General features: G+C 41.1%; 1 protein-coding gene across 1 annotated transcript in view; it reads left to right on the forward strand.

Annotated features, from left to right (window-relative positions):
- Positions 1–9982: 9982 nt before the first annotated feature.
- Positions 9983–22243, forward strand: part of LOC109904588 (endoribonuclease Dicer) — a 65915-nt gene continuing 53654 nt past the window's right edge. Inside the window, exon 1 of the mRNA XM_031787896.1 lies at positions 9983–10181. The gene's annotated coding sequence lies outside the window, so the exon portion shown is untranslated. The remainder of the gene's footprint in view (positions 10182–22243) is intronic.

Here is a 22243-nt window from a genome sequence, read left to right on the forward strand (position 1 = left end):
CAACAGGTGTAGACTGAATACAACAGGTGTAGACTGAATACAACAGGTGTAGACTGAATACAACAGGTGTAGACTGAATACAACAGGTGTAGACTGAATACAACAGGTGTAGACTGAATACAACAGGTGTAGACTGTATACAACAGGTGTAGACTGAATACAACAGGTGTAGACTGAATACAACAGGTGTAGACTGAATACAACAGGTGTAGACTGAATACAACAGGTGTAGACTGAATACAACAGGTGTAGACTGAATACAACAGGTGTAGACTGAATACAACAGGTGTAGACTGAATACAACAGGTGTAGACTGAATACAACAGGTGTAGACTGAATACAACAGGTGTAGACTGAATACAACAGGTGTAGACTGTACCATGAAATGCTTATTTACGATCCCTTTCCCAACAATACAGAGTTAAAAAGTACAAAAAAATGTGCTAAATAAAAAAAGGAAATAAAATAATAATAACGAGACTATAAACAAGGACTACCGGTACCGAGTCAATATGCAGGGATACGAGGTAATTATGCACATGTAGGTAAGGGTAAAAGTGACAAGGCAATCAGGATAGATAATAAACAGAGTAGCAGCAATGTATGCAAAGAGTGAAAGTGTGTGTATGTGTGAGTGTGTGTGCGGTGTCAATATGTGTGAGTGTGTGTGCGGTGTCAGTGTGTGTGTATGCATGCGTGCGTGCGTTGGTGTCAGTGTAGTTGTGTGAGTGTGTAGGAACACTTTCACCAACAGAAGGGTGAATTTATAACATGTGTGTAGGCTATGTGTAAAAGCCACATGATACATATAGGACTTCCTGTACAAAAGGGGATCTTAACAGCCTTATATGTGCATTTTGATTAAATAGGTTGGCTATACAGACATTGCATGAGATCTAGATGGGTTGTGTGGAGGTCTGCATGATCAAGGGACACAATACATACTTCCTTGTGAATGAAGTGACCTGGGAAGGCCTCAAAGAGGGCGTCGTACTTTTGTATCGGAACCCAGTGTGTTCAAAAATGTCTGTCAAGTGCAATAAAGGACGTCTTGCTCTTTTGTCTGTTGTGTGATTTATTTGATCAAGACGTTTTTAATGCGTAACGCATGAGTAGAAGTCACAGCTCACAGCATTTCATTGTAGCTTATGGCGTGTATTCGCATGTTCAGATATACGTTGGAAGTGTGTTTGGGAACATTCTAGTCAATGCCCCTGAACTTAAAAAGGCCTGCTTTGCCTTTTGCCTTCCCTTGAAGCCGATTGCGAACCTCCTGCTGTCAGATAAGTCCTTTTTGTAATTCAATATAATCAGAGTAAATCTGATTATGTCAATAATTTTCGGTTCATACTAATGTAATAACATAAATTGCCATCGGTTGCAAGAAATTATCTATCACGTCTCATAGTAGGACTGCTGACTTATGATCAGTTTAGCTTTTTAGATCACAATGAATAGGATTACATGGACAGGGGTGAACTGATCCCAGATCAGTACTCCTACTCAGATGCTTAATACATACGGCCCCTGGCCTCAGTAACCTTGTGTATTCTGCCATCTAGAGGACAGCATAATCAGATGACTTGACACAAACAGAATGCATTTCACTAAGCCTACATTTTTGGTGTACATGTACAGTGAGGTCCAAAAGTAATTTCACAGTGACACATTTGTTGTTGTTTTGGCTTGGATTGGTGCTTTAATTTGAGGGTATTTTCATCCATTTCGGGTGAATACTTTTTGTATATAGTCCGTTCATTTTAGGGAACCAAAAGTATTTGGACAATTTCACTTATATGTGTACTAAAGTAGTCAAAAGTTTAGTATTTGGTCCTATATATATATCCTTGCTTCAGGTCCTGATCTACAGGCAGTTAGATTTGGGCATGTCATTTTAGGCGAAAGTTGGAAAAAAGCTTCCGGTTTAAATGTTTTGTATATTCAGTGTATTTCTGAATACTTCTACATTAATGTGGATGCTACCATGATTACGGATAATCCTGAAAGAATTGTGAATCATGAGTGAGAAAGTTAGATGCACAAAGAATCATACCTGCAAGACATGCTAACCTCTCACCATTACCAATAACATGGGAGGTTAGCGGGTTTTTTTGAGGCGGGGAGGGGGTATGAGAGTTTAGTACAGAACCAAATCAACAAAACATGAGTTAATGTATCAATACTTTACTTTTGGACCTCACTGACACTTGTTTGCTGATTACATCTTTTTGTATTGCATATTGAGGCATCAGAATGTCCCTTCTGAAACCATCAGAAAGGTAGACAGGACAGGAGTGACAAATGTGGTATTTTATTAGGATCCCCATTAGCTGTTCTGAAAGCCGCAGCTACTCTTCCTGGGGTCCACACAAAAGTCTTTGAATTATGCTTTACTGAAATATAAGAAGAATGCAATGAGGCGATAACAAAACAGACTTACAACACAATGAAGCTACCCGATAATCAGCTGAATAGTATTTGCTTGTCACTGATTTTACTTCATGGAATTTCTTGTAAAAAAATAAAACACAAATTTAACATAACGTTTCCATCATGCTACACCTGTCTCTGATACTAATGTCATGACAACAAACTTCACCCTGACAACATGACAAAACGTGTATATAATTTACATTAAATGTTTTATGACATTTTGATGACTGACCTGTTCTTCACAATCCAGTGGTCCATGTTGCGTCTGCCATACCCAACACCCAAAAGCACACACAGTGGATGACCACATTTTGTAGTGCATGTGTCAATCTTCAATTCCCTCTCATCTTTAAAGCTAGAGCAAATAAAGGGGATGGAGTCTTGGAAGGTTACCCTTATAAATCAAATCAAATCAAATTTTTATGAAATCAAATCAAATTTTATTTGTCACATACACATGGTTAGCAGATGTTAATGCGAGTGTAGCAAAATGCTTGTGCTTCTAGTTCCGACAATGCAGTAATAACCAACAAGTAATCTAGCTAACAATTCCAAAACTACTACCTTATACACACAAGTGTAAGGGGATAAAGAATATGTACATAAAGATATATGAATGAGTGATGGTACAGAGCGGCATAGGCAAGATACAGTAGATGGTAGTGAGTACGGTATATACATATGAGATGAGTATGTAAACAAAGTGGCATAGTTAATGTGGCTAGTGATACATGTATTACATAAAGATGCAGTAGATGATATAGAGTACAGTATATACGTATACATATGAGATGAATAATGTAGGGTATGTAAACATTATATTAGGTTGCATTGTTTAAAGTGGCTAGTGATATATTTTACATCATTTCACATCAATTCCCATTATTAAAGTGGCTGGAGTTGAGTCAATGTGTTGGCAGCAGCCACTCAATGTTAGTGGTGGCTGTTTAACAGTCTGATGGCCTTGAGATAGAAGCTGTTTTTCAGTCTCTCGGTCCCAGCTTTGATGCACCTGTACTGACCTCGCCTTCTGGATGATAGCGGGGTGAACAGGCAGTGGCTCGGGTGGTTGTTGTCCTTGATGATCTTTATGGCCTTCCTGTGACATCGGGTGGTGTAGGTGTCCTGGAGGGCAGGTAGTTTGCCCCCGGTGATGCGTTGTGCAGACCTCACTACCCTCTGGAGAGCCTTACGGTTGTGGGCGGAGCAGTTGCCGTACCAGGCGGTGATACAGCCCGCCAGGATGCTCTCGATTGTGCATCTGTAGAAGTTTGTGAGAGCTTTTGGTGAAAAGCCGAATTTCTTCAGCCTCCTGAGGTTGAATCAAATCAAATCAAATTTATTTATATAGCCCTTCGTACATCAGCTGATATCTCAAAGTGCTGTACAGAAACCCAGCCTAAAACCCCAAACAGCAAGCAATGCAGGTGTAGAGGCACGGTGGCTAGGAAAAACTCCCTAGAAAGGCCAAAACCTAGGAAGAAACCTAGAGAGGAACCAGGCTATGTGGGGTGGCCAGTCCTCTTCTGGCTGTGCCGGGTGGAGATTATAACAGAACATGGCCAATATGTTCAAATGTTCATAAATGACCAGCATGGTCGTATAATAATAAGGCAGAACAGTTGAAACTGGAGAAGCAGCACGGTCAGATGGACTGATTTGATTTGATTTGATTTGATTTGGACTGGGGACAGCAAGGAGTCATCATGTCAGGTAGTCCTGGGGCATGGTCCTAGGGCTCAGGTCAGTTGAAACTGGAGCAGCAGCACAGCCAGGTGGACTGGGGACAGCAAGGAGTCATCATGTCAGGTAGTCCTGGGGCATGGTCCTAGGGCTCAGGTCCTCCGAGAGAGAGAAAGAAAGAGAGAAGGAGAGAATTAGAGAACGCACACTTAGATTCACACAGGACACCGAATAGGACAGGAGAAGTACTCCAGATATAACAAACTGACCCTAGCCCCCCGACACATAAACTACTGCAGCATAAATACTGGAGGCTGAGACAGGAGGGGTCAGGAGACACTGTGGCCCCATCCGAGGACACCCCCGGACAGGGCCAAACAGGAAGGATATAACCCCACCCACTTTGCCAAAGCACAGCCCCCACACCACTAGAGGGATATCTTCAACCACCAACTTACCATCCTGAGACAAGGCTGAGTATAGCCCACAAAGATCTCCGCCATGACACAACTCAAGGGGGGGCGCCAACCCAGACAGGATGACCACATCAGCGAATCAACCCACTCAGGTGACGCACCCCTTCCAGGGACGGCATGAGAGAGCCCCAGTAAGCCAGTGACTCAGCCCCTGTAATAGGGTTAGAGGCAGAGAATCACAGTGGAAATAGATGATGCACTGCTGCGCCTTCTTCACGATGCTGTCTGTGTGGGTGGACCAATTCCGTTTGTCTGTGATGTGTACACCGAGGAACTTAAAACTTACTACCCTCTCCACTACTGTTCCATCGATGTGGATAGGGGGGTGTTCCCTCTGCTGTTTCCTGAAGTCCACAATCATCTCCTTAGTTTTGTTGACGTTGAGTGTGAGGTTATTTTCCTGACACCACACTCCGAGGGCCCTCACCTCCTCCCTGTAGGCCGTCTCGTCGTTGTTGGTAATCAAGCCTACCACTGTTGTGTCGTCCGCAAACTTGATGATTGAGTTGGAGGCGTGCGTGGCCACGCAGTCGTGGGTGAACAGGGAGTACAGGAGAGGGCTCAGAACGCACCCTTGTGGGGCCCCAGTGTTGAGGATCAGCCGGGTGGAGATGTTGTTGCCTACCCTCACCACCTGGGGGCGGCCCATCAGGAAGTCCAGTACCCAGTTGCACAGGGCGGGGTCGAGACCCAGGATCTCGAGCTTGATGACGAGCTTGGAGGGTACTATGGTGTTAAATGCCGAGCTGTAGTCGATGAACAGCATTCTCACATAGGTATTCTTCTTGTCCAGATGGGTTAGGGCAGTGTGCAGTGTGGTTGAGATTGCATCGTCTGTGGACCTATTTGGGCGGTAAGCAAATTGGAGTGGGTCTAGGGTGTCAGGTAGGGTGGAGGTGATATGGTCCTTGACTAGTCTCTCAAAGCACTTCATGATGATGGAAGTGAGTGCTACGGTAGTCGTTTAGCTCAGTTACCTTAGCTTTCTTGGGAACAGGAACAATGGTGGCCCTCTTGAAGCATGTGGGAACAACAGATTGGGATAGGGATTGATTGAAGATATATAAAGGGAGTATTGTGAGTCCGTGAAGATGAGATGAAGAAAATATGTGTTCTTCTAACCTAGTTCTTCATGTTTGTCACATATCTGTGTGTACGCCAGTCTCATGATGATGTGACTTTGGCAGTCGCGTTCCACTCAGAGGGGGATCTCCTCAAAGCCGCGCTGATTCTCAGCCACAACAGGCAGCATGGCATTGTACTCTCTGTGTGTCTAAATGTGTGGGAGAGAAAACAAAGTACTATCAAATAATAACTATGAAATTATCCAATCACACATTTCTTCAATGCTTTTTTTGAAGGAGCCTGTTTGTAATATAGCCTACAATTCAAATAGGTCCCACTCTATATTGTGGCACTAATACATGTAATATCTGAGTATTTACATGGTAATCAATGCAGTTATTATAGTGTAACAACCTAAGTACATACAGTACCAGTCAAAAGTTTGGACACACCTACTCATTCAAGTTTTTCTTTTTTTTTTAAACTATTTTCTTTTGATGAAGACATCAAAACTATGAACACATGCAGTAACCAAAAAAGTCTTCAAAGTAGCCACCTTTGCCTTGATGACAGCTTTGCACGCTCTTGGCATTCTCTCAACCAGCTTCACCTGGAATGCTTCCCCAACAGTCTTGAAGGAGATCCCAAAAATGCTTAGCACTTTTTGGATGCTTTTCCTTAATTCTGAGGTCCAACTCATCCCACACCATCTCAATTGGGTTGAGGTCAGGTGATTGTGGAGGCCAGGTCATCTGATGCAGCACTCCATCACTCTCCTTCTTGGTCAAATAGCCCCTACACAGCCTGGAGGTGTGTTGGACCATTGTCCTGTTGAAAAACAAATGATAGTCCCACTAAGTGCAAATCAGATTGGATTTTAGTATCGCTGCAGAATGCTGTGGTAGCCATGCTGGTTAAGTGTGCCTTGAATTCTAACTAAATCACAGACAGTGTCACCAGCAAGGCTCCCCCACACCATCACACCTCCTCCTCCATGCTTCACGGTGGGAACCACGCATGTGGAGATCATCTGTTCACCTACTCTGCATCTCACAAAGACACGGCAGTTGGAACTAAAAATCTCATCAGACCTACGGACAGATTTTCACTGGTCTAATGTCAATTTGTTGTGTTTCTTGGCCCAAGCAAGTCTTTTCTTCTTATTGGTGTCCTTTAGTAGTGTTATTTTGCAGCAATTTGACCATGAGGGCCGGATTCACGCAGTCGCCTCTGAACAGTTGATGTTGAGATGTGTCTGTTACTTGATGTTACGTTCCCCAATTTCTGTGATGTTTTGGGTTTGTATGTGTGTATTTCAGGAAATGGCTTCTTGGATTCTAAACAGCCGATTGGTCAGTCCCATTGCAGGGGATACAGCTGTCTGCAATTACCTACTCCTTCTGCAGCTTGAAAAGCAGTGTTCCTTTGTTAGGAGATAGCTTCTTTGTGTGTTGGTTTGTTGTAAAGTATTTTGTAGCTGGTCCTGCAGAGGTATGTTTATTTCAGAAGGACTGTTTTTGATTATTGAAATTGTTAATTTTATGTTAGTAGTTATTCTGTTTTTGTTCCCAGGGGGGAAGGCACCTTGGGAGTGTTTAGGCAAGATACCTGTAGTATGTACTCTGTCTATGCACACTAGGTTAGACCTGGGCGGTTCACCCCCTGTACTTTGGTTGGCGCGCCAGGTAGTAAGAATAGGTAAGTAGTATTCTGAAGCATTTATTTGTGCTGCAATTTGAGGTTGGTTACTAATTTATCCTCTGCAGAGGTAACTCTGGGTCTTCCTTTCTTGTGGAGCACCTCATGAGAGCCAGTTACATCATAGCACTTGGTGTCTGTGACTGCACTTGAAGAAACTTTCAAAGTTCTTAATTTTCTGAATTGACTGACCTTCATGTCTTAAGTTAATGGACTGCCATTTTCTCGTTCCTTATTTGAGCTGTTCTTGCCATATTATGGACTTGGTCTTTTACCAAATAGGGCTATTTTCTCTACCACCCCTACCTTGTCATAACTGATTGGCTCAAACTGATAATTTGTGGCACACCTGTTAATTGAAATGCACCCCAGGTGACTACCTCATGAAGCTGGTTGAGAGCATGTCAAGGTAAAAGGTGGGAATTTTGAAGAATCTCATATATTGATTTGTGGAACACTTACTACATGATTTCATAGCTTTGTCTTCAATATTGTACAATAAAGAAACCCTGGAATGAGTAGCTGTTAACTTAACTGGTACTGTAAATGGTATCCTATTTCCTACGTAGTGCCCTACTTTTGACTAAGGCTCCGGTCAAACAGAGTACAACAAAGGAAATAAGTTGCCATAACCATGGTTACGGGGACGTACCATATCTTCAAGATGGATTATTCTCATGGTGTAGGTGTGCTTGGCCCTGCTTCCTCCAGGTTGTGTTGGTCGAAGGAACTCATGTCGTACTCCCAGACCATCCTGCTGCGGTTCTCTACTGGACCATAAAGTACAAACTTTACTACTAGGTTATGTCCCAAATGGCACCATATTCCCCATTTAGTGCACAATGTTTGACCAGGACTCATAGGGTTCTACTCAAAAGTAATGCCTTATATAGGTGTCACATCTACTCCCCGGTGCTCGACATCATCAAATCAAATGTATTTATATAGCCCTTTGTACATCAGCTGATATCTCAAAATGCTGTACAGAAACCCAGCCTAAAACCCCAAACAGAGGGGTCATCGGCAAGTCACCTTCAACATGCGGTGTGCATAGAGATACATACACACACACACACACACACACAGCAGTGGAGGCTTTTGAGGGGAGGACAGTTTATAATAATGGCTGGAGTGACTGCAATTGCAAATGCATGGAAACCGTATGTTTGATATATTTGATACCATTCCGCTCCATCCATTATCACAAGCACGTCTTCCCCAATGAAGATGTCACCTACCTCCTGTGATACACAGTAAATGGCTAAATAACAATGAGCATAATAAGGTAAGAACAGTTACTAAATGGTAATTATTGTGAGTTTCTGTAAGTGAAAACAACCTGGTGAACAAAAACTAAATATTTTAAATTTAAAAAATAATCAAGTACCTGTCTGTTTCAATAAGCCAGTCGCAGTATGCTGAGTAATGGGACAAGACCAGATTTATCAATCACACCACTCAATGAAAATGTATTAAATGTGCATTGGAACTTCTGCTTTTGAGAGGTGGACCACACAGGTGGTTGTACTCGGGATACCTACAATCAGTGGTGCAACTTTCACTGTGGGTGGGGGGGACACCCCACATTCTGAAATTAGATATTTGTCAGTTTTATATTTGGAATGTGACATAAAACAAGGCAATGGTGTGGCTTAGGATCATGTGGACGCCCCCGAGCGGCAGGTAGGCTGTTTGGAGTGTTTGTCCGGAAAAAAGAATACTTCTAATACCAACGTTGCACTCCTGTCTCCAATCAACACATTAACACAACACAGAGACTTGATAGATAACTGTGAAGGCACACTGCTATTGGTGTGGGACTATGGAGACAGCAGGTGCTCTGTCCTGTCTCTCCATCTCCTGGCACGAAAATTAACCAGCATGGCAGTGGAAACAGGTAGATGTGTGGTGCATTATCCAGAGCAACACCTATTAATTAAAATGGACTAATCAGCTTATTGGCTACCATAAATAATAATTAATTTCATAGATGCACCTTTACCCTGTTACACTACCTATTTCAGGGACTGGCATACAGTATAGGTGTAAAAAAAACATGCAAAAACACGTTTGGATTTATGTGATACTCAGTTGATGGATATATTTAAATTGTTTAAGAAATAACAAGTCAGTTCCTCTTCAGGTCTTGATGGTCACACATCTCATCTTGTCAAACCACTGATACAATTATAATGTATATAGTGCTATTTCTATTGCTATTTTTTTATTACTATTTTCATGATTTTATTCCACTTAGTCCTGAATGATTTTCACTGTACCCTGCAATCACAACTGCAACCCTGTATATGTGACTATTAAACACTGAATCTCCAAATGTCCCTAGGTGGAACACTGCTGTTGCCCTTTTGCTTAAAAACATTTGTTTCAAGCAGGCTACAAAGTTGTGGAAACAAAATAACACGAATAAAGTTGGACAGCTCTTACAGTTTCAGTCAATGTTATAGCTATTTTCCCTGTTTCTTTGTTATGCACAAATCAGAATTTGACATTTACTTACTTTAACATGAGGGGCCAATGTTGGGAGTGGGGGGGTCGTTTTATTTGCGTAGTTACTCTTTGGTTTTGAGGGGATTTGTATTCTCGACCACCACTCGCACGTCATCCAGGCTATGAAAAATACATTTTTTTACGTAGCTAGCTACTTTACGCAAAAGTGTTGCATTTCGAAGGCCCAGGTGGAAGGAAGTCTTGACGGTGGTGGATTAGTTCCTGACAGCAGCAGCAGGAGGGAATGGTGGAAAGGGGTATCAGACGAAATAACAGGACCATTTCCTATCAAGACGGCCCAATACAAATATTTTATAGGTGAGGAAGTTTAACCGAAACACCCTGAATGCATGCTATTCCTTACTGGTGGCTATGTGCATGCCTTGTCACATCCAACTATGTTAACTAGCAAGCTAAGCTAGTGAATAATGTTAGCAAACTAGCTAGTTAGCATGGCTAACTTTGTTTCCACATGATTATTGCAACTTTGCATATGTAGCCATCTCCATTAGACGTGTCAGACAAAACAATTGTATACACTTATCTGTACTGTATCTATATTGATTATATCTAGTCAATCAGCCAGTTACTAGCTACTTCGCTAGCCTGTGTCAAGTTCGGTAGCAAAGTTAGCTAGCTGCACGCGTGGGATTTTGACGTTTTGTTTGACTAGAACGCCATTGCATCAGCTATCAACTCCTTTACTAGTTATCAAACGATCAAATAATAAACATATTGTATGAATAGTAATGTATTTAGACATTCCCCAATGTATACACGTGTTCTCGTGGACGTGGTTGTTTGCCACCAGCTTGTTGTAGCTAGCTAGTTAGCCAGTAGCCACCTGTGCTTAGCTAGCTTGCTAAATGCTACTGCAACAGACAGTTTTGTTATCATTCACTCGCCAGTTAGCTATTTCCTTTCAATGAAAGGCCAAGGTCGCCTTGAGGCCTAATTTAGAATAGCTCGTTCGCTAGTGTTTTTCCAAATTATTTCCCTAATTTCTAGTCGTAGTTTGGAATGTGTCGGTTGATGATTCTAAACGAAAGTCGTCAGTTGCTAGTTAATTGTGCATAAATGTAGCTAACTATGTGCTATGTACACTTATGTTGATCAGTTAACTTTTGGAAAATCAGTGGACTGGTTATGATGGCTCATTCATTGATAAAAATGTCCCCAGTCATATTGCCACAGTATGACTAGCTGGGGTTGTGGCATTGAGTAACACCGAATCAAGTCGTTTCACCACAGAGCTAGTTACCAGTATATTTGGTTTCACTGTCTGATCAAAGAGTTCAGTTTCTCATGTGAATTTGACTTGTTTAAAGTCAATTTTATATACCACAGGCCTATACCCACCCACCCCTGCTCAGTTTCAATATTAGCCCATGTTCCCGAATGTGAAAGCGGGTTTTGAGGTGGAGGGGGTTGTCACGTCACCATTTCCCCACATGTGCTTAGCAAATGTTTCTTCACACAAAACTGTTCTCTCTGTCACTAACCCCAAATGTGAGTTTCGGCAGAGTAACTTTTGACCAGGCCCCATTGGGTAGGGATGAGCTTTCCCAGGGTACTTAGGTACCAATACCATATGTTGGTAGTTGCCATATGGCCAAAACAAAAGTGAAAAAATAATTTCCTCTAAATTTAAAGTAAAAACACAACAAACTACATTTAGTCACAAACTGTCTCAACAATTCAAAATGTTACATGGCCACCTTCAATTTAGAATTTATATCCAATTTAATGAACCATTTCATATATTAGAGCCTTGAATTTGGCCTCTGGTGTGACACAACAATTGTTAATATCAAGTTTTAATGATTCCCAAATAGAGTAGATAATTATTTTTACACATTATTTAGTTATGTCTTTTATATCATTAATTATATTATTGCATTTAAAATGAAAAACATTTCATTGGATAATAATGATGATAACCAAGTGTCTCACAATTACATTAAGATTCACTGGCATTAAACTAAACCTCGATAAAAAACAATTATCATACTTGTGTATTATGTTACCTGCCCCATGCTTAACAATAATTAATGACACTTTCAGAAGTTTCTGACCACTGTAAAAATGCTTCTAAACATCAGTTCTAAACATCAGTAATGGATCCTCATTAAATAATTTCACGTGTACTCATTCAAATTTAGGGCTGGCCCCGAGAAGAATAAAAAATCAGGTCTTCTATTCTTTCGACCAATCGAAACAGGTGCTGTTAGATTACAATATAATTTTTATGACCGTTTGGGACAATGTAAACAACACAATCAATTATAAGTGTACCAGAGTGTGTTGTAATGTTTTTTTGTTAAGCCTTTATTACAACAAAGACTAAAAACAGTCACATTCATTTGTGAATGGAATTACATAATGGAACGGTTTATTTATTGTGTAAGCTAATTATTCAAGACTCGCTTTATTTTAAAACATAATGCTTGATTGCATTTCAAATCATGAATGACTATTAGGCTGTGTGATTACATAAACAAATGATTGATACAGTAGCCTATATAAGTATTGAAATATAGGCCTAAGTTACGGTATTAAGACTAAACAGGATGCACTCTTAGGCCTACAGCTCAATGGTGATTATACTAGGCTGCTATACGAAGCCGATTAATGATAATGACATGTACTATTATAATGAACAAAATAGATGTAATAACAATAAGTAGATCAATAAAAAGGAGGGTTATTATTATAAATATAATTTATATACATATTATATATTTTTAAATGACACGGAATCAGTAAGCTAATAAACACACACTCAAACAGGCCACAGAAGCGGGATATGTCATATGTCTGTGTAAAAATTCCCTGTCTTAGGTCAGTTAGGATCACCACTTTATTTTAAGAATGTGAAATGTCAGAATAATAGTAGAGTGATTTATTTCAGCTTTTATTTCTTTCATCATATTCCCAGTGGGTCAGAAGTTTACATACACTCAATCAGTATTTGGTAGCATTGCCTTTAAATTGTTTAACTTGGGTCAAATGTGTTGGGTAGCCTTCCCACAATAAGTTGGGTGTATTGTGGCCCATTCCTCCTGACAGAGCTGGTGTAACTGAGTCAGGCCTCCTTGCTCACACATGCTTTTTCAGTTCTGCCTACACATTTTTTTCTATGGGATTGAGGTCAGGGCTTTGTGATGGCCACTCCAATACCTCAACTCTGTTGACCTTAAGCCATTTTCCCACTACTTTGGAAGTATGCTTGGGGTCATTGTCCATTTGGAAGACCCATTTGCGACCAAGCTTTAACTTCCTGACTGATGTCTTGAGATGTTGCTTCAATTTAGCAACATAATTTTCCTTCTCATGATGCCATCTATTTTGTGAAGTGCACAAGTCCCTCCTGCAGCAAGGCGCTGCCACCTCCATGCTTCACGGTTGAGATGGTGTTCTTCGGCTTGCAAGCCTCCCCCTTTTTCCTCCAAACATAACGATGGTCATTATAGCCAAACAGTTCTATTTTTGTTTCATCAGACCAGAGGATATTTCTCCAAAAAGCACTGTCTTTGTCCCCAGGTGCAGTTGCAAACCGTAACCTGGCTTTTTTTATGGCAGTTTTGGAGCAGTGGCTTCTTCCTTGCTGAGCGGCCTTTCAGGTTATGTTGATATAGGACTTGTTGTACCCTGGATATAGATACATTTGTACCGGTTTCCTCCATCTTCACAAGGTCCTTTGCTGTTGTTCTGGGATTGATTTGCACTTTTCGCACCAATATACGCTCATTTCTAGGAGACAGAACAGATCTCCTTCCTGAGTTGTATGATTGCTGCGTGGTCCCATGGGGTTTACACTTGCGGTGTGGTACCTTCAGGTGTTTGAAAATTGCTCCCAAGGATGAACCAGACTTGTGGAGGTTTACATTTATTTTTCTGAGGTCTTGGCTGATTTCTTTTGCTTTTCACCTGATGTCAAGCAAAGAGGCACTGAGTTTGAAGGGAGGCCTTGAAAGACATCCACAGGTACACCTCCAATTGACTCAAATTATGTCAATTAGCCTATCAGAAGCTTCTAAAGCCATGACATAATTTTCTGGAATTTTCCAAGCTGTTTAAAGGCACAGTCAACTTAGTGTATGTAAACTTCTGACCCACTGGAATTGTGATACAGTGAATTATAAGTGAAATAATCTGTTTGTAAACAATTGTTGGAAAAATGACTTGTGTCATGCACAAAGTAGATGTCCTAAACCTCTTGCCAAAACTATAGTTAACAAGACATTTGTGGAGTGGTTGAAAAACAAGTGTTAATGACTCCAACCTAAGTGTATGTAAACTTCAGACGTCAACTATTTATATATCTATATATGGTTGATTTCTAAAGCCAGATACATTTAACAGTTAAGCTATTGATTAGACTTAAGTTGGGGTTTTCTCTCCTCAATTTTCTTAGACAATAAGACAAGGTCTCCTTATTCTGCTGCTATCTCCGCCGCAGTGTTCTCAACAATATGCTGGTTAACTTTGTTATTATGCACATGGCAACATGGTCTAGGCAAAGGCGTCAATTCAACAGCGCACTGATGTGTTTCAGAACCTCGGACAGTGACCGCTATCCAATGCGGGAGAAAGCGCGTTTGTTATATTATTTTTTATTAGTGTTGCACCATTATTATGTAATATAACCATATACAATTTCAGAAACACATGTTTTAGGGTGATGGACAGTGTCATCCCCACGGCCTCCACGTTGGATCAGTCCACTCAGACAGGCGAGAATCAGACAGGTGTCTTGTATTTCCTCTGGTGTGACACGGTCTTCATGTCACACCAAGGGAAATAAAGCTGTTACACTGTTGGAAATCTCAGGCTGTATGGTCCAGTTTGGGCCTTATTGTTAACAGTAGGCCTTCAGTATGATTTCACCACATGTTTTTGTTGCTTTTTATACTTTAATTGTCAACAAATATTATTTTCATATATACATTCAAAAAGCATCACACCAAAGAACTAAGAAACTGACACCTTTTATGGCAATGGCAGAAAAGTTTAATATTTTGGTACATGTTTCAGATACAATCTGTTCAGGCCATGTGCTCCAGCCATGTCTTCTGTACTTCCTCATTGCAAGAGAACCCTCCCCAGCGCAATGGTGTCCAAATGCTGGGTCGTTATCTAATCCCATAATTGTCCCACCAAGTGGACTTTGCTTTAGGGACAAAATGTAATCAATTAAAACTATTTGGAAATGTCATGAATAGACTTGGACTATTGTTTTTTTTAAATAAACTTCTGTGCATTAACTAAAAGCATAGGTAAAGGGAAGTGTTATTCATTTTTTCATGAATTTATTTAAGTTCAAAGTTCCATACCTTTACCTCAGACAGTCACACCATTGGACAATTGTCAAGTTTGGTTCAAAACTGTAAGAAAACATATAATACACTTCATGAATTTACTTGTGATCAAAGTAAAAACTCAAACCCATTTAAAAAGATGGAGAAAAAGCTATCAAGGCTAAATACTGGAGTTTTGGTGCAGGGTACTGCCAACTAGCGCAAAAATCATTTTCATATATTGTCAAAATGATACGATGCAGTCAAAAATAATATCCCGAAATGTAACTTCAGTGTTGTGTTTGAGACCACCTAAACCTAAAGCGAGACCAATTCAAGACCAGAGCGAATTGAGTCAGTCAAGACCAAGCCCGGAGGGGAGGCGATGGGTTCGAGACCAAGAGTCATGACCAAGACCAGAAAAATTAGTCCAATTCAAGACCATGATTGTAATTTTGTCAAATTGCTATCATAATAAGAGTTCAAAATGTCCAGTACTTCTGTGGTCATATGTCAGAAGAACATGTGGATTCTTTAGACATTTAGAAAAAAATTCATGCTGAGGGCAAGTAGGCATAGATATAAGGCAATTGTCACAGTGGAATCAACCAATCACATTTTGATTTGTCATTTGTGGGAATGTTTTTACAAAAACGTATAGAAACTTCTCTTCTCAAAGGCCAACAGGTCACTGCGCAATAGCGAGCAGGAGTTTTACCACAGTTTTGCTAGCTAGCTTTTGTTGTAGTCTAGTTTGCTCCAGCTGCAGCAGGTGTTAGATGTTGTTGCCAATTTGTTAGCTTCAAGTGATCATCATCTGGTGAGTAGGACTGCTTTTTTTTTATTGCAGCTCGCTTACTGTTAGCTATCTCTTCCAAAATAACTTATGTTGGTTTAGATCACCTAAAGTTCAAATTAATGTGATAGTTTTTTTTGTTGCAATGGGATGTAATAGTTGTACATTTCGATTGGGAAATTCTTAGCCTAATGGTTGTGTTTTTGTGTTCTTATGATTGGGACCTGCTGGCCTTTTATGTCTGAGTGAATGGGCTGATTATCCTTTAACATCATGCTGTGTGTGATGGCTGTCTTTCTATCAGCCCTATGTGTTTTACAAAAAGTGCAGTCTCCAACACAGAGTGCGCTGGTATTACAGTCGCTGTCCTTTCAGAGTCACAAGCTTGTCACACACATCATTTTGATGTGTCACTCATAGTGTGATGGTGATGCTGTTAGGCTACCATAGGTTGTGTGGTTGTTGTCGTTGGTAGCGTTATCTGTGTGAGTGCTATTGAGGTGAGTGGCAACCTGAAGCTCGTCTCAGTCTCAGGCCTGTTTGTTTCATTTGAGTGCATTTAAGTTATGCTATGTCAGGGCTTGACATTTTTTTGCCACTTGTCCTTCGGACATATAGGACTGACAAGTCAAAAAGGAGACTGAAAATGGTGTTGTGTGATGCAAGAAATCACTTCACAAAACAACATAAATTATTATCATTGGTATTGACAAAGGATGGCTGCTGCTGTCTGATCCCATGTGTTATACAGCATCTTTTGCCTTTGTGGCCTTAAGGCAAGGCACTTAAACCTCTACAAAGTAAAATATTGCACTGATAGGATACTGTATAAAACACGTGGTCCGTCAACCCTCTATCTGGAGAGCTACTGGGTGTTCAGGCTTTTGATCAAACCCTGCTTGAACACACCGTAGTCAGCTTAAGGTCCTGTTGAACAGCCGATTGTTAAATAAATAAATATATTTTATAAATGTGGTGTATTCGCGCAGGGTTGGTTGGCTACCCTGCATGCCCAGTAGCTCTCCTGGAATCTCCTGGAGGATGGTTCGCTACCCTGCACTCCCAGTAGCTCTCCTGGAATCTCCTGGAGGATGGTTGGCTACCCTGCATGCCCAGTAGCTCTCCTGGAATCTCCTGGAGGATGGTTTGCTACCCTGCATGCCCAGTAGCTCTCCTGGAGGATGGTTTGCTACCCTGCACGCCCAGTAGCTCTCCTGGAATCTCCTGGAGGATGGTTTGCTACCCTGCACATCCAGTAGCTCTCCTGGAATCTCCTGGAGGATGGTTTGCTACCCTGCACGCCCAGTAGCTCTCCTGGAATCTCCTGGAGGATGGTTGGCTACCCTGCATGCCCAGTAGCTCTCCTGGAATCTCCTGGAGGATGGTTGGCTAACCTGCACACCCAGTAGCTCTCCTGGAATCTCCTGGAGGATGGTTGGCTACCCTGCATGCCCAGTAGCTCTCCTGGAATCTCCTGGAGGATGGTTGGCTACCCTGCATGCCCAGTAGCTCTCCTGGAATCTCCTGGAGGATGGTTGGCTAACCTGCAACATTACAATTACAACCACATGTTTTTTTTATGTCTTTATAAGATATATTCCCTCATTCAATGAACCAGAGATCAAATGGCTACTGTTTGCGAGGTAGTTAATCTAAGATGTTTATCTATTTGTAAGGTTAAAATATTCAGTGTTCAGGGGATTTCTTGACAGCGTAGGAGTTACTTGTCAATTAGGCTATTCTAAGAACATATATATATATATATATATTAACTTTGTCAGAATGTCATGGCAAGTATTGAATCCTAGCCTATTTTGAGCATTTTACATCCGGAGTATGCAGCATTGATTTCATCAACTCTGCACCTGTATCAACTGCATTGGCTGTTTTCCGATTATACACGAGTACCGGTGGAAAGTTATTTTACGACATGGGACATGACAATGACATTAATGTCTATAATAGATATAAAGACTGTTATAATCCCGTCCCCCCTTACCAATAGTGAGCGTGTAACTTTCAAACAACCTCACCCCTGTCTCCCCTTACTAATAGTGAGTATGTAACTTTCAAACAATCCCCCCCCCCCCCGTCTGCCCTTACTAATAGTGAGCGCGCAACTTTCAAACAATTGCCTCCCCCCCCCCGCCTCCCCTTACTAATAGTGAGTGTGTAACTTTCAAACAACCCCCCCATCCCCGTCTCCCCTTACTAATAGTGAGCGCGTAACTTTCAAACAACCCCCCATCCCCGTCTCCCCTTACTAATAGTGAGTGTGTAACTTTCAAACAATCCCCCCCCGTCTGCCCTTACTAATAGTGAGCGCGCAACTTTCAAACCATCCCCCCCACTCTCCCCCCAATCTAAGAAATTCTGTCGATCATGGCAAAGTTAAGAGAGATTTTTTTACGAAAGTGAAGAACAGTAAAGTTAACAGTAAAGTAGGACGCCCAGGTTTCAACTAGGCGATAAGATAGTTTCATGAAAGGAGTGTATACAGTGCCTTGCAGAAGTATTCATCCCCCTTGGTGTTTTTCCCATTTTGTTGCATTACAAGATTTTTATTTGGATTACATGTAATGGACATACACAAAATAGTCCAAATTGGTGAAATGAAGAAAGAAAAAAAGAAGAGTGGTGTGTGCATATGTATTCGCCCCCTTTGCTATGAAGCCCCTAAATAAGAGCTGGTGCAACCAATTACCTTCAGAAGTCACATAATTAGTTTAAAGTCCACCTGTGTGCAATCTGTCACATTATCTCAGTATATATACACCAGTTCTGAAAGGCCCCAGAGTCTGCAACACCACTAAGCAAGGGGCACCGCCAAGCAAGCGGCACTCTGAAGACCAAGGAGCTCTCCAAACAGGTCAGGGACAAAGTTGTGGAGATGTACAGATCAGGGTTGGGTTATAAAAAAAATATCTGAAACTTTGAACATCCCACGGAGCACCATTACATCCATTATTACAAAATGGAAAGAATATGGCACCACAATAAGCCTGCCAAGAGAGGGCCACCCACAAACTCACAGACCAGGCAAGGAGGGCATTAATCAGAGAGGCAACAAAGAGACTAAAGATAACCCTGAAGGAGCTGCAAAGCTCCACAGTGGAGATTGGCGTTTCTGTCCATAGGACCACTTTAGGCCGTGCACTCCACAGAGCTGGGCTTTACAGAAGAGTGGCCAGAAAAAAGCCATTGCTTAAAGATAAAAATAAGAAAACACGTTTGGTGTTCACCAAAAGGCGTGTGGGAGACTCCAAACATATGGAAGAAGGTACTCTGGTCAGGTGAGACTAAAATTGAGCTTTTTGGCCATCAAGGAAAATGTTATTTATGGCGCAAACCCAACACCTCCATCACCCCGAGAAGACCATCCCCACAGTGAAGCGTGGTGGCGACGACATCATGCTGTGGGGATATTTTTCATCGGCAGGGACTGGGAAACTGGTCAGAATTGAAGGAATGATGGATGGCGCTAAATACAGGGAAATTCTTGAGGGAAACCTGTTTGTCTTCCAGAGATTTGAGACTGGGATGGAGCTTCTCCTTCCAGCAGGACAATGACCTGATGTGCAAGTAAAGATACTGGGGTGCAAAAGAGCAAAACAAATAAAAAATAAAATAACAATATTGGGATGAGGTAGTTGGGTGGGCTATTTACAGATGGGCTGTGTACAGGTGCAGTAATCGGTAAGCTGCTCTGACAGCTGATGCTTATAGTTAGTGAGGGAGATATGTCTGCAGCTTCAGTGATATTGCAATTTGTTTGTCATTGGCAGCAGAGAACTGGAAGGAAAGGCGGCCGAAGGAGGTGTTGGCTTTGGGATGACCAGTGAAATATACCTGGAGTGTGTGCTACGGGTGGGTGTAGCTATGGTGACCAGTGGGCTAAGATAAGGCAGAGCTTTACCTAGCAAAGACTTTTATAGATGACCTGGAGCCAGTGGGTTTGACGACGGATATGTAGCGAGGGCCAGCCAACGAGAGCATACAGGTCGCAGTGGGTGGGTAGTATATGGGGCTTTAGTGACAAAACGAATGGCACTATGATTGACTACATCCAATATTCTGAGTAGGGTGTTGGAGGCTATTTTGTAAATGACATCGCCAAAGTCGAGGATCGGTAGGATAGTCAGTTTTACGAGGGTATGTTTGGCAGCATAAGCGAAGGAGGCTTTGTTTCGAAATAGGAAGCCGGTTCTAGATTTCATTTTGGATTGGAGATGCTTAATGTGAGTCTGGAAGGAGAGTTTACAGTCCATCCAGACACCTAGGTACAGTGGTTCCTCCTTTAAAAGTTGTCATACTGCGGCACACCTTGCGTGCTGCCTTGGCATTCTGTGGCATGTCATTTAATTCTCACCCATTTTCTTCTGTTATTGTAAGTTATTGCTAGTTTGACCACCAGAGGCATCTTTGAGAAGCATTTGATATTTTTCCGTATTGACATTACCAGAGAATTTAAGAACTTTTTTGTAATAACATAGTATATGGGATTGATTTGATGAAATTTGGCTTAATTCATTTGATTAATATTATGTTTCTATTCAGAGAAAATCAAAACCCTCACGGTTTCTATGGCGCTGTACAATGTGACGTCAGGAGGATTCTAAATAGTTTGCCTTCATTAGCCAACTTTGTTCCAATATTTCTGTAAATCAGTGATATTTATTCCCATAGTAATTCGTTGTGGAATGGATCCATAACTAAATCAACATCTGCATTTTGAAAGAGGATTTTTTTTAAATCATTATTTTTTTACCTAATGTGTTTTTGTTTATTAGGCTACTGTGCAGTCGACAATAAATACTGTAGTAAACATGGGAAAGTGCCCAATTCCTTACATAAGGGAGAGCAGGCCATGTCTGTAGTACAAAATGCAGGGCATGCATTATTTCATAGTTCATAGTGATGTCTTCACTATTATTCTGCAATATATTAAAATAGAAAATAGTAAAAATAAAGAAAAATCCTGGAATGAGTAGGTGAGTCCGAACTTTTGACTGGTACTTGCTTATTTAATTTGATTAATATTATGGTGTTTCTATTCCATGAAAAAACAAAAACCCTCTGGGTTTCTGTAAGAATGGAGAGGAAAATATGGCGTCCTACAATATGATTCCATATGTGTTATTTCATTGTTGTGATGTCTTCACAGCATAGTTGTGATATTATATATTATTATTATTATTTATATAATATATTAGACATTAATCAACACTAGGTGAGACTCATTTCGCCTATGGTAGGCCTACAGTATATTGAAAAAAAGACTCTATTAATATCGAAGGGGCATTTTCCGTTAGGATCTGTGAGAATATCTGACAATATCTAAGGGTCTTTTATATAATTCTAAATTAATTTATTATAATAATCACTTTGTTAAAGGGTAATGATATTTAGGAGAGTTTGTTTTCATTTAACCTAGAGAGGGCAAGAAAAAGGCTTCTATTCAGTCAACACACATCTCAGGAATATGGCATATTTGAACAAGTAATTCGTTATGGATCTGAGTATTTTTATCATTATTCTATTTACGAAAGCATAGTTGCTGATGAAGAAATACAATACTGTACAGTATTGGGGTGGCAGGGTAGCCTAGTGGTTAGAGCGTTGGACTAGTAATCGGAAGGTTGCAAGTTCAAACCCCCAAGCTGACAAGGTAACAGCCCCTGAACAGGCAGTTAACCCACTGTTCCTAGGCCGTTAACAGTTAACCCACTAGGCCGTCTTAGGCCTACTGTTCCTAGGCCTAGTTAAATAAAGGTAAAATAAATATGGATAGTAAAGCATTTTGAAGATATAAGCCAGCTGCATTTGTTTTTTAGGCTACTGTGCAGTCTGACAAATAAACATAGAATACAGTACTGTAATTTCCGGACTATAAGCCGCTACTTTTTTCCCACACTTTGAACCTCGCGGTTTATACAATACGATCTTTCACAAGATTCATGCCGCCAATAAACTGAGCACCGTCACATAATGTGACGTAAATCGAGCGCGCTCAAACTTCCCATCATTCTGATTACGGTAGTCATTTTGTCACCCTCATCATGGCAAAGACAGAGAAATGCATATGATGCAGCTTTCAAGTTGAAGGCGATCGATCTGGCTGTTGGAAAAGGAAATAGAGCTGCTGACAGCGTGGAGCATTGTCAAAAAATCCACTATCATCAACGGGTTTGGCTGGACTGCTGCGTGTTGAAGAGGGCAGCGATCCAACATCGGATGAAGCAATTCTGAGGCTATTCAACTCCGACACCGAAGGAGATGACTTC

The sequence above is a fragment of the Oncorhynchus kisutch genome, linkage group LG14 (assembly GCF_002021735.2).
Source record: "Oncorhynchus kisutch isolate 150728-3 linkage group LG14, Okis_V2, whole genome shotgun sequence".
NCBI classification, from domain to species: Eukaryota; Metazoa; Chordata; class Actinopteri; order Salmoniformes; family Salmonidae; genus Oncorhynchus; species Oncorhynchus kisutch.